The sequence below is a fragment of the Pan paniscus genome, chromosome 3, assembly GCF_029289425.2.
Source record: "Pan paniscus chromosome 3, NHGRI_mPanPan1-v2.0_pri, whole genome shotgun sequence".
In the NCBI taxonomy this organism is placed as follows: domain Eukaryota; kingdom Metazoa; phylum Chordata; class Mammalia; order Primates; family Hominidae; genus Pan; species Pan paniscus.
In genome coordinates this window covers 168,031,654-168,050,484 of record NC_073252.2, presented here as the reverse complement: position 1 = coordinate 168,050,484, position 18,831 = coordinate 168,031,654, and the positions used below count along the sequence as shown (strand labels likewise).

The window sequence follows — 18,831 nt, the reverse complement described above, 5'->3', positions numbered from 1 at the left end:
ATATATTGTAGCTGATGGCTTCAATAATAATAACAAATCTAGATTTTTTTTGTTGTTGTTGTTGTTACATCCATGGGACAAGAATTTATTATCTATCCTCAGTAGCAAAATTTGAAAAAAATAAAAGCCTAGCACTTAGTAGAGCAAAATAAATATTAGTTTAGTGAATAAATTTGTACTCTGAATTTAAGCACTTTGGTCCTTTCCTAAGATTTGCCCAAAGCAGAACGCAAGATGGTCAATCTTTAACCATCCCTGCTACCAACTCTGTAATCAAGTCTCAGCACTGCAAATATTTCCAAACTGTATCTAAATTGCAGGACACTTTATTCTGGTTTGCTAGAGTTGGTGTTTAAATAGAAAAAAAAAACAGCTCCTTTCTGGATTATTAATTATTTTAGGAATATAGAATTTAAATTTCAACTTGGCCATGGTAGAGGGATAAGAAAAGATCATACAGCTAAATAATAATTCACAGAAATAAATTGCTTCCTTCTGGGTTAATTGTATGAATCTTGACACACATTTCCTAGGAGAGCTAGAAATAGAAAAAGTAAACAGTAACTTAGCTGGACATGGAGACTGAAAGATTCCCATTTACTCTGTATATATGTGAGGTACCAAAAATAACAAACTCATTCAGAGGCTTTCATTTTGCAGGAAAGGAGGGAAGAAAGATTGAAAGAGAGGCAGGAAGGAAACTATTCACTGTTTTCTCAATGTTTTCATGATTGCTATGACCAATGATTGTATGTGGTGATAGCCTGAATATTGCATGAGCCTGGTGGTTGGGTCCTACACACAGTAGGTATAATAATCAATATAACTTGTTTTGACTCATTGATACATGGAGTCATTAAGCTTCTAGGAACTCCAAAAAATTCATGAGAAAGCAGAAGACTGAAGCAATTTTAACTTACGGAAGTATGAGTTTAAAAATTCACTAATATAAGATGGCCGAATAGGAACAGCTCCAGTCTGCAGCTCCCAGCGTGAGCGACACAGAAGACAGGTGATTTCTGCATTTCCAACTGAGGTACTGGGTTCATCACACTGGGGATTGAGGGACACTGGGTGCAGGACAGTGGGTGCAGTGCACCAAGCTTGAGCCGAAGCAGGGTGAAGCATCGCCTCACCCAGGAAGTGCAAGGGGTCAGGGAATTCCCTTTCCTAGCCAAGGAAAGGGGTGACAGATGGCACCTGGAAAATTGGGTCACTCCCACCCTAATACTGTGCTTTTCCAATGGTCTTAGCAAACGGCACACCAGGAGATTATATCCTGCACATGACTTGGAGGGTCCTATGCCCACGGAGCCTCGCTCATTGCTAGCACAGCAGTCTGAGATCAAACTGCAAGGTGGCAGCGAGGCTAGGGGAGGGGCGCCCGCCATTACCCAGGCTTGAATAGGTAAACAAAGCGGCTGGGAAGCTTGAACTGGGTGGAGCCCACTGCAGGTCAAGGAGGCCTGCCTGCAACTGTAGACTCCACCTCTGTGGGCAAGGCATAGCCAAACAAAAGGCAGCAGAAACCTCTGCAGACTTAAATGTCCCTGTCTGACAGCTTTGAAGAGAGTAGTGGTTCTCCCAGCACACAGCTTAAGACCTGAGAACAGAGAGACTGTCTCCTCAAGTGGGTCCCTGACCCCCAAGTACCATAACTGGGAGGCACCCCCAAGTAGGGGCAGACTGACACCTCACACGGCCAGGTACTCCTCTGAGACAAAACTTCCAGAGGAACGATCAGGCAGCAACATTTGCTGTTCACCAATATCCACTGTTCTGCAGCCTCCGCTACTGAGACCCAGGCAAACAGGGTCTGGGGTGGACCTCCAGCAAACTCCAACAGACCTGCAGCTGAGGGTCCTGACTGTTAGAAGGAAAACTAACAAACAGAAAGGACATCCACACCAAAATCCCATCTGTACGTCACCATCATCAAAGACCAAAGGTAGATAAAACCACAAAGATGGGGAAAAAACAGAGCAGAAAAACTGAAAATTCTAAAATTCAGAGTGCCTCTCCTCCTCCAAAGGAACACAGCTCCTCACCAGCAACGGAAAAAAGCTGGACAGAGAATGACTTTGATGAGTTGAGAGAAGAAGGCTTCAGACAATCAAACTACTCCAAGCTAAAGGAGGAAGTTCGAACCCATGGCAAAGAAGTTAAAAACCTCGAAAAAAGATTAGACGAATGGCTAACTAGAATAACCAATGCAGAGAAGTCCTTAAAAGACCTGATGGAGCTGAAAACCATGGCACGAGAACTACGTGACAAACGCACAAGCCTCAGTAGCTGATTCAATCAACTGGAATCAGCTTGGAAGAAAGGGTATCAGTGATGGAAGATCAAATGAATGAAATGAAGTGAGAAGAGAAGCTTAGAGAAAAAAGAATAAAAACAAATGAACAAAGCCTCCAAGAAATATGGCGCTATGTGAAAAGACCAAATCTATGTCTGATTGGTGTACCTGAAAGTGACAGGGAGAATGGAACCAAGTTGGAAAACACTCTGCAGGATATTATCCAGGAGAACTTCCCCAATCTAGCAAGGCAGGCCAACATTCAAATTCAGGAAATACAGACAATGCCACAAAGATACTCCTCGAGAAGATCAACTCCAAGACACATAATTGTCAAATTCACCAAAGTTGAAATGAAGGAAAAAATATTTAGGGCAGCCAGAGAGGGTTACCCACAAAGGGAAGCCCATCAGACTAACAGATGATCTCTAGGCAGAAACTCTACAAGCCAGAAGAGAGTGGGGGCCAATATTCAACATTCGTAAAGAAAAGAATTTTCAACCCAGAATTTCATATCCAGCCAAACTAAGCTTCATAACTGAAGGAGAAATAAAATCCTTTACAGACAAGCAAATGCTGAGAAATTTTTGTCACCATCAGGCCTGCCCTAAAAGAGCTCCTGAAGGAAGCACTAAACATGGAAAGGAACAACCGGTACCAGCCACTGGAAAAACATGCCAAATTGTAAAGACCATCGAGGCTAGGAAGAAACTACATCAACTAACGAGCAAAATAACCAGCTAACATCATAATGACAGGATCAAATTCACATATAACAATATTAACCTTAAATGTAAATGGGCTAAATGCTCCAATTAAAAGACACAGACTGGCAAATTGGATAAAGAGTCAAGACCCATCAGTGTGCTGTATTCAGGAAATCCATCTCACGTGCAGAGACACACATAGGCTCAAAATAAAGGGATGGAGGAAGACCTACCAAGCAAATGGAAAACAAAAAAAGGCAGGGGTTGCAATCCCAGTCTCTGATAAAACAGACTTTAAACCAACAAAGATCAAAAAAGACAAAGAAGGCCATTACATAATGGTAAAGGGATCAATTCAACAAGAAGAGCTAACTATCCAAAATATATATGCACCCAATACAGGAGCACCCAGATTCATAAAGCAAGTCCTTAGAGACCTACAAAGAGACTTAGACTCCCACACAATAATAATGGGAGACTTTAACACCCCACTGTCAACATTAGACAGATCAACAAGACTGAAAGTTAACAAGGATATGCAGGAATTGAACTCAGCTCTGCACCAAGCAGACCTAATAGACATCTACAGAACTCTCCACCCCAAGTCAACAGAATGTACATTCTTTTCAGCACCACAACATACCTATTAAAAAATTGACCACATAGTTGGAAGTAAAGCACTCCTCAGCAAATGTAAAAGAACAGAAATTATAACAAACTGTCTCTCAGATCACAGTGCAATCAAACTAGAACTCAGGATTAAGACACTCACTCAAAACTGCTCAACTACATGGAAACTGAATAACCTGCTCCTGAATGACTACTGGGTACATAACGAAATGAAGGCAGAAATAAAGATTTTCTTTGAAACCAACGAGAACAAAGACACAACATACCAGAAACTCTGGGACACATTCAAAGCAGTGTGTAGAGGGAAATTTATAGCAGTAGAGGGAAATTTATAGCACTAAATGCCCACAAGAGAAAGCAGGAAAGATCTAAAATTGACACCCTAACATCACAATTAAAAGAACTAGAGAAACAAGAGCAAACACAATCAAAAGGTAGCAGAAGGCAAGAAATAACTGAGATCAGAGCAGAACTGAAGGAAATAGAGACACAAAAAAACCTTCAAAAAAATCAATGAATCCAGGAGCTGGTTTTTTGAAAAGATCAACAAAATTGGTAGACCGCTAGCAAAACTAATAAAGAAGAAAAGAGAGAAGAATTAAATAGACACAATAAAAAATGATAAAGGGGATATCACCACCAATCCCACAGAAATACAAACTACCATCAGAGAATACTACAAACACCTCTACACAAATAAACTAGAAAATATAGAAGAAATGGATAAATTCCTCGACACATACACCCTCCCAAGACTAAACCAGGAAGAAGTTGAATCTCTGAATAGACCAATAACAGGCTCTGAAATTGAGGCAATAATTAATAGCTTACCAATCAAAAAAAGTCCAGACCAGATGGATTCACAGCCAAATTCTATCAGAGGTACAAGGAGGAGCTGGTACCATTCCTTCTGAAACTATTCCAATCAATAGAAAAAGAGGGAATCCTCCCTAACTCACTTTATGAGGCCAGCATCATCCTGATACCAAAGCCTGGCAGAGGCACAACAAAAAAAGAGAATTTTAGACCAATATCCCTGATGAACATCAATGCAAAAATCCTCAATAAAATACTAGCAAACCGAATCCAGCAGCACATCAAAAAGCTTATCCACCACGATCAAGTGGGCTTCATCCCTGAGATGCAAGGCTGGTTCAACATATGCAAATCAATAAACATAATCCAGCATAGAAACAGAACCAAAGACAAAAACCACATGATTATCTCAATACATGCAGAAAAGGCCTTTGACAAAATTCAACAACCCTTCATGCTAAAAACTCTCAATAAATTAGGTATTGGTGGGACATATCTCAAAATAATAAGAGCTATTTATGACAAATCCACAGCCAATATCATATTGAATGGGTAAAAACTGGGAGCATTCCCTTTGAAAGCTGGCACAAGACAGAGATGCCCTATCTCACCACTCCTATTCAACATAGTGTTGAAACTTCTGGCCAGGGCAATCAGGGAGGAGAAGGAAATAAAGAGTATTCAATTAGGAAATGAGGAAGTCAAATTGTCCCTGTTTGCAGATGACATGATTGGATATCTAGAAAACCCCATCGTCTCAGCCCAAAATCTCCTCAAGCTGATAAGCAACCTCAGTAAAGTCTCAGGACATAAAATCAATGTGCAAAAATCACAAGCATTCTTATACACAAATAACAGACAAACAGAGAGCCAAATCATGAGTGAATTGCCATTCACAACTGATTCAAAGAGAATAAAATACCTAGGAATCCAACTTACAAGGGATGTGAAGGACCTCTTCAAGGAGAACTACAAACCACTGCTCAAGGAAATAAAAGAGAATACAAACAAATGGAAGAACATTCCATGCTCACGGGTAGGAAGAATCAGTATCATGAAAATGGCCATACTGCCCAAGGTAATTTATAGATTCAATGCCATCTCCATCAAGCTACCAATGACTTTCTTCACAGAATTGGAAAAAACTACTTTAAAATTCATATGCAACCAAAAAACACCCCGCATTTCCAAGTCAATCCTAAGCCAAAAGAACAAAGCTGGAGGGATCTCGCTACCTGACTTCAAACTATACTACAAGGTTACAGTAACCAAAATAGCATGGTACTGGTACCAAAACAGAGATATAGATCAATGGAACAGAACAGAGCCCTCAGAAATAATGCCACATATCTACAACTATCTGATCTTTGATAAACCTGACAAAAACAAGCAATGGGGAAAGGATTCCCTATTTAATAAATGATGTGGGAAAACTGGCTAGCCATATGTAGAAAGCTGAAACTGGATCCCTTCCTTACACCTTATACAAAAATTAATTCAAGATGGATTAAAGACTTAAATGGTAGACCTAAAACCATAAAAACCCTAGAAGAAAACCTAGGCAATACCATTCAGGACATAGACATGGGCAAGGACTTCATGTCTAAAACACCAAAAGCAATGGCAACGAAAGCCAAAATTGACAAATGGGATCTAATTAAACTAAAGAGCTTCTGCACAGCAAAAGAAACTACCATCAGAGTGAACAGGCAACCTACAGAATGGGAGAAAATTTTTGCAATCTACTCATCTGACAAAGGGCTAATATCCAGAATCTACAATGAACTCAAACAAATTTACAAGAAAAAAACAAACAACCCCATCAAAAAGCAGGTAAAGGATATGAACAGACACTTCTCAAAAGAAGATGTTTATGCAACCAAAAGACAGATGAAAAAATGCTCATCATCATTGGCCATCAGAGAAATGCAAACCAAAACCACAATGAGATACCATCTCACACCAGTTAGAATGGCAATCATTAAAAAGTCAGGAAACAACAGGTGCTGGAGAGGATGTGGAGAAATAGGAACACTTTTACAGTGTTGGTGGGGCCGTAAACTAGTTCAACCATTGTGGAAGTCAGTGTGGCGATTCCTCAGGGATCTAGAACTGGAAATACCATTTGACCCAGCCATCCCATTACTGGGTATATACCCAAAGGATTATAAATCATGCTGCTATAAAGACACATGCACATGTATGTTTATTGTGGCACTATTCACAATAGCAAAGACTTGGAACCAACCCAAATATCCATCAGTGATAGACTGGATTAAGAAAATATGGCACATATACACCATGGAATACTATGCAGCCATAAAAAAGGATGAGTTTATGTCCTTTATAGGGACATGGATGAAGCCGGAAACCATCATTCTCAGCAAACTATTGCAAGGACAAAAAAAAACACCACATGTTCTCACTCAAAGGTGGGAATTGAACAATGAGAACACATGGTCACAGGAAGGGGAACATCACACACCGGCGGGGCCTGTTGTGGGTTGGGGGCAGTGGGGAGGGATAGCATTAGGAGATATACCTAATGTTAAACGACGAGTTAATGGGTGCAGCACACCAACATGGCACATGTATACATATGTAACAAACCTGCACATTGTGCACATGTACCCTAAAACTTAAAGTATAATAAAAAAAAATTCAAATTTAAAAAAGAAATTCACTAATATACCAGTCCAGGTACTTCCATGAAGCAGATATTAAACCCAAATGGTTCCAAGTTTTTTAATAATGAAATTAACCTTTCAATAAATTTTCCCTGAAAGTATGTATTTCATCAACAGATATGAAAAATAACAATTATTATTTTTATAAAAGACAAATTTATGGAAGTTTTCATTCTAATATTTCACAAACATATTGTTACTTAAATTACCTTATCCAAAAAACAGTTGCCATAGATACTATGGTATCTAAGGTGTTTACATGTGTTTCACTCATTTACAGAACTGATTTCTATGCTCTTTGAAATTTTTTAAGAGAAAAGTAGAGTATTACAGCAATAAAAGGACAGATCAAAGTAATAATTGCTTTCTAAAAGGTTACAAAAGTGCAGCTGATTATGAAAAGAAGAAAATATTATATCAGAAAAACAACAAAGACTAGATACTGTTTATTGCTTCTTTGAAATGGGCAAAAAGAGTCTAAAAAATGAATGAATTGGGGATATGCTTTTAAAAATCAGTAAATCCATCACTTGATTTTTACTGTGAATACATGTATACATGTACTTATTGTATAATGAAGGCTTGACTTTTGATACAATTATATATGATAACAACAAAAGTGCAATAAATAGGGAAAATAAACACACCCTTTGAGTGAGACATATTGTTATGTACTGCATGAATGGTAAATACATTGAAGAATATTCAACCATTCTTTTTAGGTGAGGAGGTGATCACCACAATAGTGCCATAAAATACATAATGTTATTTCCCATGTTAAAATAAGGATATTTTTATGTTATACTTTTAAATAACTTGGCAGTTAGAACATTTTTTAAAGGTAGTTTTTCTAAAAGTAATATTTTAAGGCTACTAAACTAGGACAATCACAGAATATTATTGGTTTGTTTAATTAATTTTTACCCCTTCCCAAAAATAATTTGGAACAACATGTAAACTATGGCTTAAAAAGGTTTATAAATTGCAATAGTATTTCAGAACCATAGAAATAAAATGTAAGTGTGTAAATAATACTGAGTTCTTATAACCTGAGAGAAAGAAGCTTAGCAACAAATTCCTTAGGAGAGACAAGTTTTTTACCTGTAACCAAATTCTAAAAGAATGGCTCATGTGAGGATTTATACAAAGTACATTAAATAATGTAATAGAGGGTGTCAGAGTAAATGAAGGAGCAAATTTCATATGCCTCTTTCTTGTTGCGACCTCCATAAAAACTGGGAACATCCCATTATGCTGCAGCTCAGGGAGGGTAGCTACAAAGGACAAAGCTAATAACCAGGTACATTGCTTTTCAGCCATCAAATCTGACTCAAGGACAACACTGAAAGCATACTGAGGATGAGATGTCAATTACTGTCCCAAGGTGGCTTTTTCTAATAGACACTTCTTTCGAAGGGGCATTTTAAAAGGTCTGAAATAGGGCAATTTGGGTTCACACTCTCAGATGGCATCCTAGTAAATTTCTCCATTGGGCTCAAGGGCAGACCTGCATGCTGTAGATACCATAAGAAGCTTAACCAGTACTTTTGCCCTGAGGGTACCCATCCCATCCCTGCATAAGACATTAAGCAAGGGTGAACCAGCAGGAAAGCCAGAATTTTCTTTAGGTACTAGCTTTTGATTTACACTTTAAGAAATTTTACTTAGTACAAGAATAGAAACCCAGGCTTGCAAGAACTAACAATGCAATTTTGGTTCAGCAAAATGCTTCATTTTCACAATTTCTTTATATTCGAAAACGTCAAGCTTAATAAAAATGTTTATAGTCACAAAATCAATAATCAAATTGTTCCTATATTATTTAGAGGATTATGGTTAGGGTTAAGTTTAGAAAAAAAGAATTAGGGTTTTTCCAAGGGAAAAAGGATAGAGATTAGGACTATTTCAAGGTCATATTTCAGTTTATTTTATTTCTAATTTTATGTCTAAGATTTTTATCCTGTTATGAATAAGCCATATAATTTCCACCTCTATACTAAGGGGTTCACAAGCATATAAGAGTTTACAAATTCAGGCAAAAGGAGATTGGAATTTAGATAATTTAGATATATGACATTACCTCTTCATTTCATCTTCTGCATTCTTGAGTAGAAATCAAAAATTTCAACTCAATTGCATAGATTTTACAAGTTGTAAAAGGATGAAGATAGCAAAATAAGACTGAAATTCCCAAGCAGCTAAAGGCTCATATTATAGGCTTAGCTACTGACCAATCAAAGACCATCAAAGGAAGTTAACAGCAGCTTCTAAAAACTAGGGATAAGTCAGTGAAGACGTGGCAGCAGCTCCAGTGCCACTGAGCAAGATTTTCTTCTGCAACAAGGCTCAGTTTTGTCTTATCTGATGCACTTCAACTACATGCAACTGCATTTACTTACTTCGGCAAAATCTTCCAAATATTCAGAAACTCTTTTCTTCTACTTGTCTTTCAAGTAAATAAATAAACTGGAGTCAAAATAAGCTGGATGAAACTACTATGGGTTGCCTGACATTTTTACCATGGCAAGTCACTGCTAAACTGAACATTCATGACCATGTGACTTAATCAGAAACTAACTTTATTCTTTGTCCCACTGCTCTTTAAACTCACTCTGTGCGCCAGTTCTTTCCCTGCCACTGCATGAATTCTCTGATAAAGTCCATAACTTCTTCAATCACTACTCAATACTCAAAAACCTCTGTTTACCTTCAATCGTAAGAATAGTAACAAATACATACAACTTAGTCCAATGTTTTTCAAAGCGTGAATTTTACCTAACGTGAAAGCACCTCGCCTCTCCTAGGTTAGACAAGCTCAGAAGGTTGTAATAGGGTATATTTCAGCTTCTCTTCTGTTTCCCCACCTCACTGCCTCTTCTCCCAGATGATTTTCTAGCTCTGCCATGGGTCCCTCCAGGCGTGGAGAAGATAAAGGAAAAAAAGTCAAGGTCAGACCCAGTACAATCTGGAGCGGGTTTTTCCTGGCATTTGCAGATGTCTCCAGCCACCTCTCGCTGGGAGGGATGACCAAAACCGACTCCTTTCCTTGGATGGCTTGTGTGGGTGCTTCAGTCTCGCCAGAGAACAACCAAGGAGGCTTATCTAGACAGCAGCAACAGATTTTTCTCAGACAGGCTGCTCATGTGTGGTCCTTCCAGCTCTCTTGCAGAGACCTCTTGGACAGAATTTGAATGGCCCCAGAACAGCTCTCTCCTTTGGGGCTCACCTATGGCCCACAAGGAACACTCCAATGCATGCTCGCCCCCACCACTGGCACCCAATTCATCTGCCTTAGAAGCATCAGAGCCAGGGCCTCCTGCCTTTGGAGTCCTCAGATGTATACCTAGCTTCTCTGATTTCCCTGAAAGCTGACTTATCCCCCATCTCAGTGCTTCAGGAAGGCTTCTTGGTGCTCGTTCTCTGATCCTCCAGCGCCCTCTACTGGGCCTTCACTTACCCAACATCTTCGCAATCAGGTAAGACGCCTTCATTCACAGCATTCATAGCGACTCTGTTTTCCTGATCGAACCCTCACTGATACATTCTCCTGTAGGTGGCGCTGCAGGAATAAATCTGTTAGATCCTGTAACTTGTCCCTGAGGCTAACTGGAAAAGAACTTAGGTTCCACAAAGAAGGAAACAACAGACCTACTTGAGGGGTGAGGGTTGGGGGAGGGAGAGGAACAGAAAAGATAGCATTAGGTACTGAGCTTAATATCTGGGTGATGTAATAATCTGCACAACAAACCCCCGTGACACAAGTTTAACCTTGTAACAAACCTTCACATGTACCCCTAAACCTGAAATAATTTTTTAAGTGAGGTTCCCTATAATGTGTCCCTTAACTATACAAAAATAAAGATCGATGGGCATCTAAGCTTTCAGCCATGGCATCAATAGTAAGGGACAGTTCCAGTGGCATCTCTTCTGACGTATTTGAAGTACATAATTGGAATGCCATGTGCTAGCTCCATTATCTCTTCTGGTCAAGGGAAAATATCCTTGATGTATTTTGCAGAGTTCAGTAAATCTATCAGGATAGGGGTCTTCCTGGGAAGTAGCTCCAGTTACCTCTACAAAGACTAACTGAAACCCTTCCAAAAGCGGCTGGTTTTCACTGAAAGATCTCCTCCAGGGTGCCTGATGACTCGGTGCATCCTATTAATCCAAGATATAAACTTGTGCATGATGGGTAAATGTATCCAATACTACAAATTTATCTTCTAGATACCAGCTATTGGATTCCAATTCTTTCCACCAACTCCAGAGTTCTCAGGATAAGCTGGCCATTTCACTAGACTTAGGAGGCACACAGCTCACATTTGAAATGGCATCTTCTGCCATTTGGGGCCAAAAGGAGTGTTATTCTCCATCACCAAGGGAAACGAGATTAAATATTTCCTGCAGCATGCTCTGAGGACCATCTGCATCACCACCGTCTGCAGTGCTTAGTCGATATTAAGCACTCTATGCCCACCTCAAACAGACAGAATGAGACTTTCTAGGGCTTGGATGCAAGAAACTACCTATTGAAGAAACACTCCAGGTAATCCTCTTGCACAACCAAATTTCAGAATCCTGAGGTAGATAATCAGAGAAGTAAACACCAGAGGAATTACACTGTTTAACCTCACTTTTCTTTAAACCTTTGTTCCTGACTTATTTGCCAGATGGCCTCACATTCTCCCTTTTTACATTCAAGGCTGAACTTAACAATGAAAAGCAAAGGTACTGATGACAGAACCATGAGACAGAGGAGATAGAAAAGAGGTACAAAGAAGGATGAGAGAGATAATATTCCCGCTTACAACATGAGCATTAAAGGATGCCATTTCAACTTGAAAGTTGAAATCAATTTGTGTTGAAACAATATAAAGCATATCATTTACAGCTACCAAGGTCATTTTAAAGATCAAAAGTAACAAATAAAAGTGCATTTGGCAAGGGCAGCAACAGTCTTAAGCAAGTTAAATCTGTAGCACAATTTTTTAACCATAGATATGTACTATTTTCTAAAAGTGTTTATATATCCTTTTCAAAATAAATTTTACTACCCATACTGATAGGCAATAAATTCTAATACTTCATGTGGCCTGATAGTGATTCTTCCTCCTTGAAGGTCTAAGGGGTTGGTTCTGAGCCAATCAGAAACCTCCTCTGAACATTCTGGGAGATTATTTTCCCTTTAGGTCTAGAATGCTTTGACATGGCTGCAGCATTCTTCTGCTGTCAAAAATGGAAGGGATGAGGAAAATTAAATTTTTTAAAGAAAGTAGCTGAAAAGGAACTCTCTGTTTCCACAAAGCCATGACACTACCCATGTAAGACCATTCAACATCCCTCTGCTAACAGCAGCCCAGAACATAACAGTTAAACATTTCATGCCCAATATAGCAGGAGTTGTATGTCCCTGGAGCTAGCACTGATAGGGTTGAAGACAAGACCCGGCCATTGATCATCAGCTTTTATTTCCACTGGATTCTTTCCAGTGTTGCCAATGATACATATGTTATAGGAGCTCTATCCCTGAGAAGCCATGTGTGAAAGAATGACAATTCCTTTCATTTTAATGTAAAATGGAAAGAATGTAGAAGAGGAAACATTCATTGAATTATGATAGTATGCTCAGTATTTTAGTATTTTAAATTATTTTATTTCATTTGATTCTCATCCTGGAAGTAGATATTATTAATTACAACCAATTTAATCTTTTGGGGACACTGATTTTCAGGAAAGTTAAGTAGCTTGACCAAGATCCATTTAGAAAGCAGTGAATTCAGCCTTAAGTTGCCTAAAAATCTATTGAGAGTTGGTGGCTACTGGTAGATATGCTGTGGGACTCTTCCACACCACTGAATTTTTTCAAGGATTATGTGGTATATAATGAATGTTAAGGCCCCTAGCATAGTGCTTGGACACAGTCAAAATTCAGCAAATGTTAGTTTCTTTCTTTAAAATGAAGGCCTCCAGCCAGTCTCGTATTAAGCAAGAAGGAATGATCTATTTACATCTCCAACTTCAACTTCAGACTCCTTGAGGATGCTGATGTATCCATCATGGTATCCATAAAGCTTAGAATAGTACATGTGCCAGATGACCTGCTGTGTATTAAATGGTTAAGCAACAAGACTGAAAAAAAAAAACAGAATTAAAGATTCAGTTCCTCATTCAAAAGGAAAGAAAAAAAGACTGGAAAGTCTAGAAAACAGCAAAAGCAACCCAGCTACACATCTTGACATAACCAGCTGATGTACTCATGCTAACACTGCCTGGCCAAAGTGCTGCATCAAAATGAAAATCACTGCTTTCCTCTTTCTTTAACTAAGTGTATTAGATTGTTTGCTTTACTACAAAGGAATACCGGAGGCTGAGTAATTTACAAAGAAAAGAGGCTTATTTAAAGCTCTTGGTGTATAAGAATGCTTGTCATTTTTGTACATTGATTTTGTATCCTGAGACTTTGCTGAAGTTGCTTATCAGCTTAAGGAGATTTTGGGCTGAGACAATGGGGTTTTCTAGATATACAATCATGTCGTCTGCAAACAGGGACAATTTGACTTCCTCTTTTCCTAATTGAATACCCTCTATTTCCTTCTCCTGCCTAATTGCCCTCACCAACAACAGACAGAGAGCCAAATCATGAGTGAACTCCCATTCACAATTGCTTGAAAGAGAATAAAATACCTAGGAATCCAACTTACAAGGGATGTGAAGGACCTCTTCAAGGAGAACTACAAACCACTGCTCAAGGAAATAAAAGAGGATACAAACAAATGGAAGAACATTCCATGCTCATGGGTAGGAAGAATCAATATCGTGAAAATGGCCATACTGCCCAAGGTAATTTACAGATTCAATGCCATCCCCATCAAGCTACCAATGACTTTCTTCACAGAATTGGAAAAAACTACTTTAAAGTTCATATGGAACCAAAAAAGAGCCCGCATCACCAAGTCAATCCTAAGCCAAAAGAACAAAGCTGGAGGCATCACACTACCTGACTTCAAACTATACTACAAAGCTACAGTAACCAAAATAGCATGGTACTGGTACCAAAACAGAGATATAGATCAATGGAACAGAACAGAGCCCTCAGAAATAACGCCGCATATCTACAACTATCTGATCTTTGACAAACCTGAGAAAAACAAGCAATGGGGAAAGGATTCCCTATTTAATAAATGGTGCTGGGAAAACTGGCTAGCCATATGTAGAAAGCTGAAACTGGATCCCTTCTTTACACCTTATACAAAAATCAATTCAAGATGGATTAAAGACTTAAACGTTAGACCTAAAACCATAAAAACCCTAGAAGAAAACCTAGGCATTACCATTCAGGACATAGGCATGGGCAAGGACTTCATGTCTAAAACACCAAAAGCAATGGCAACAAAAGACAAAATTGACAAACAGGATCTAATTAAACTAAAGAGCTTCTGCACAGCAAAAGAAACTACCATCAGAGTGAACAGGCAACCTACAAAATGGGAGAACATTTTCGCAACCTACTCATCTGACAAAGGGCTAATATCCAGAATCTACAATGAACTCAAACAAATTTACAAGAAAAAAACAAACCCCATCAAAAAGTGGGCGAAGGATACGAACAGACACTTCTCAAAAGAAGACATTTATGCAGCCAAAAAACACATGAAAAAATGCTCATCATCACTGGCCATCAGAGAAATGCAAATCAAAACCACAATGAGATACCATCTCACACCAGTTAGAATGGCAATCATTAAAAAGTCAGGAAACAACAGGTGCTGGAGAGGATGTGGAGAAATAGGAACACTTTTACACTGTTGGTGGGACTGTAAACTAGTTCAACCATTGTGGAAGTCAGTGTGGCGATTCCTCAGGGATCTAGAACTGGAAATACCATTTGACACAGCCATCCCATTACTGGGTATATACCCAAAGAACTATAAATCATGCTGCTATAAAGACACATGCACACGTATGTTTATTGCGGCATTATTCACAATAGCAAAGACTTGGAACCAACCCAAATGTCCAACAATGATAGATTGGATTAAGAAAATGTGGCACATATACACCATGGAATACTATGCAGCCATAAAAAGTGATGAGTTCATGTCCTTTGTAGGGACATGGATGCAATTGGAAATCATCATTCTCAGTAAACTATCGCAAAAACAAAAAACCAAACACCGCATATTCTCACTCATAGGTGGGAATTGAACAATGAGATCACATGGACACAGGAAGGGGAATATCACACTCTGGGGACTGTTGTGGGGTGGGGGGAGGGGGGAGGGATAGCACTGGAAGATATACCTAATGCTAGATGACGAGTTAGTGGGTGCAGCGCACCAGCATGGCACATGTATACATATGTAACTAACCTGCACAATGTGCACATGTACCCTAAAACTTAAAGTATAATAAAAATAAAATTAAATTAAATTAAAAATAAATAAAAATAAAATACCTCAAGGCCTAGGAGATAGAGCAAGACTCCGTCTCAAGAAAACAACAACAACAAAACCCCTCAATGCCCTATTTGTGCACTGTGGAAGTTCTAGAAGACTTTTAATATGTTTTAAAAAATGTAGTTGTATGAGAAAAATAAAAAGTTATATTTCTCTTCATCTGCAAAAAATAAATAAATAAATAAAGCTCTTGGTTCTGTAGGCTTACAAGAAGCATGGAGCCAGCATCTGCTTCTGGTGGGGCCTCAGGAAGCTTTTGCTCATAGCAGAAGGCAACGGGAGCTGGCATGTCAAAAGGTGAGGGAGGGAGTAAGGAGGACAGAAGGTGCCAGACTCTTTCTAACAACCAGCTCTTGGGTGAACTAACGGAGTGAAAACTCACTCATCACTACAGGGAAGCAAGCCATTTATGAGAGATCCACCCCCATAACCCAAACACTTCCCACCAAGCCCCACCTCCAACATTGAGAATGAAATTTCAACAGGAGATTTGGAGGGGACAAATATCCAAACCATGTCACCAAATTAGTGTGCCACAGAAATCCCAGCCTCTTTCTCCTCCTTTCTCTGGTGCCTGATCGCACATACTTTACCTCGCAACCCCTGGTCCTACATGATGCCTCCATCTACTGGCATCATGTCTAAATCCCACACCTAACAGGGTAGTTTGCAGTGTGAAGTGTGCAATAGCCAGGGTGCTTGTACATAACTGGTGAATTCACAAGTCCTTGTAACCATTGGGGTCACTATAATAATAGACATTAATAGTGTTTTCAAATATCAAGGGATATTTGGACTTGTAGTTTTACATGTTTAAATAAGGATTCTGCCTGAGATATGTCTCTTAACTCCATGTTTAGCTCCATAACCTTCATCAAGGACTCTAGTAGGTGACTATAAAAGCCTGATAAACTTACCGATCTGTCTACTCTGTAGCTCTGGTTAATTTACAATTCATATGCACAAATCTACCTCTTTGCACACATTCTATGGCCCACATACATCAGTGCATACACACAACTACAAATGAGTGTGGTTGGTCAGGGAGGGAAGGAAGAAATATCAAAATATATGAAATCTAAGATTACTAGCAAAAAATCAGTAACTGTGAATACAGTGTTCACACTCTAGTGAAGATTGCTTCTGCCTCTCAGTCTTTAACCAGATAAGAAATCCTTCACTTCAGTTTTCTACAAGTTTCAGTCAGCTGTTTCTGATGCATTTTTTACACTGAAAATTAATCCAAAGCCTCTGCTACGGATCAACAAGTTCCATTATAGCCAGCAGCATCTGGCTATTGATTTATTATGTATTCTCACTTGTCGTAATATACCTTAGGTTCTTTCTAAAAACCTCATGAGATCTACCTTTGTCCCATATGGCTAAGTAATAGAATGGAATCGATGGTGGTCACAGTAGAATCCAGGTGCAGCTTTCCTTGTCATTTTCAAAAAGCTCAGGTATTCCTTCCAGATTTCAACTTTCTCTTGAACTTGGATGTCTGTTTTGCCTGGTTTGCTCTTCAGCAAGTTGTCATTTCTTATGCTTTAATGCAAACCCTGCAAAATGCCAACTTAGCTGGACTTTTTACTGACTACATTTGAACAGAGGTCTATTTTACTACTGAGTTGACTAGCTCAATTTGTCTTCATGACAGCAAGTTAAATAAGAGCCGTATTTTATATAGAAAAAAAGGTTTTTTCAATAAAAAATGAGTAATGTTAAATTTTAAAAGGATTGAGGGAAACAGGTCCATTGTTTCTGTGAATTATAAACAATGGGCACTTCACTCTTGATATCAGGGAATACCTAAGTGTTTGAAGAACACCCACGCTACTCTCCAAGTTGGGTTGTACAATTGAAGTTGTAGATCTACTCCCTCACAGGACAAGATTTCTTTAAGTAACATGTCTGATTGGTTTGCACTATCAGGATATTCATGCTCAAATCAATTCTGTAACTTTCCTTGAAAAATGACAATACAGACATCATAATATCATTTCCCTTAATTTTCATATGACACATATTATAAAGTCCATTCCGGTTTTATAACAAAATGATATTGACTGGGAAGCTTAAACAATAGGCATTTATTTATCACAGTTCTGAAGGCTTAAAAGTCCAAAATTAAGGTGCCAGCAGATTTGGTACCTGGGGTGGGACCACTTCCTGAATCACAGATGACCATCTTCTCACTGTGATCTCACAGGATGGAAAGAGCAAGGGAGCCCTTTGGGATCTCTTTGATAAGGGCACTAATCTCATCATAAGGGTTTGCCCTCATGACCTAATCACCTCCCAGCAGCCCCACCTCCTAATACCATCACATTGGGGGTTAGGATTTCAACCAATGAACTTAGAACACAAACATTCAGTACATACAGCATATTTACAAATAATCTCACAAATGATCTGATCTAAATATCTGCTTAACCTCCATTCTTGACCTCCCACTTAATTATTTTCTTATGGCATAGAATATAATTTTCTCATTATCAAATAATTTTTTAAAATTACTTGCCTCCCTATGAAAAGAAACACTTTGATTAAGGAAGAAAAAGAAGACACATCGAGAGAAAGGAAATTGATCCCTTAGCCACAACCAATCAAAGCTCCACCATCAGGGGCTGGCAAGACAGATCCATCATGTCTCTGTGTGTTTTGTGTATTTTAATGTGATTTATGTTCATAAGCAAGACAACCCTTCTTCTCAAAATTAGAATGAAAAAGAGGAAGAAGAATAGCTCCATTTTACAAAACCACTCGTTGTCCTGCTTCCATTCTAGTTGTTTTCAACCTGGGACCTATGGATAGAATTTACAGGGCCCATGAAAGTGAATTGAAAAAGAATCCATCTTTTGTTTTTAATCTCTAGTGAAAATTTAGCATTTCATTAAATTATAAATATAGGAAAAAAGTACTAGTGGTATCTGTCATTTTGTCACAAATAGCATAGATATTTTCATACCACAATATGGTTTTCACAGGTATATCAAAATAATATTTATACTCATCTCTAATTTGAAATCATGGTAGTTATTAAACCCCTTTGGAGACTGCGTGGAATTTTTCTAACAATGCTTATGCAAGATAGCTGGCCAACTACTGGGTAGTTCTCCCTCTCAGTTATTCAGTTAACAGTGACATCATGGACTTTCTTATTGGTGACCCAGACAATGACTTTGTTTTCCAGTGTTCCCCACGTACAATTGTTCCTTGACCAAACTTGGAAAAAG

General features: G+C 38.7%; 1 long non-coding RNA gene across 1 annotated transcript in view; it reads right to left on the bottom strand.

Annotated features, from left to right (window-relative positions):
• Positions 1 to 18,831, bottom strand: part of LOC100995660 (uncharacterized) — a 68,241-nt gene that overhangs the window by 24,533 nt on the left and 24,877 nt on the right. The window lies entirely within an intron of this gene.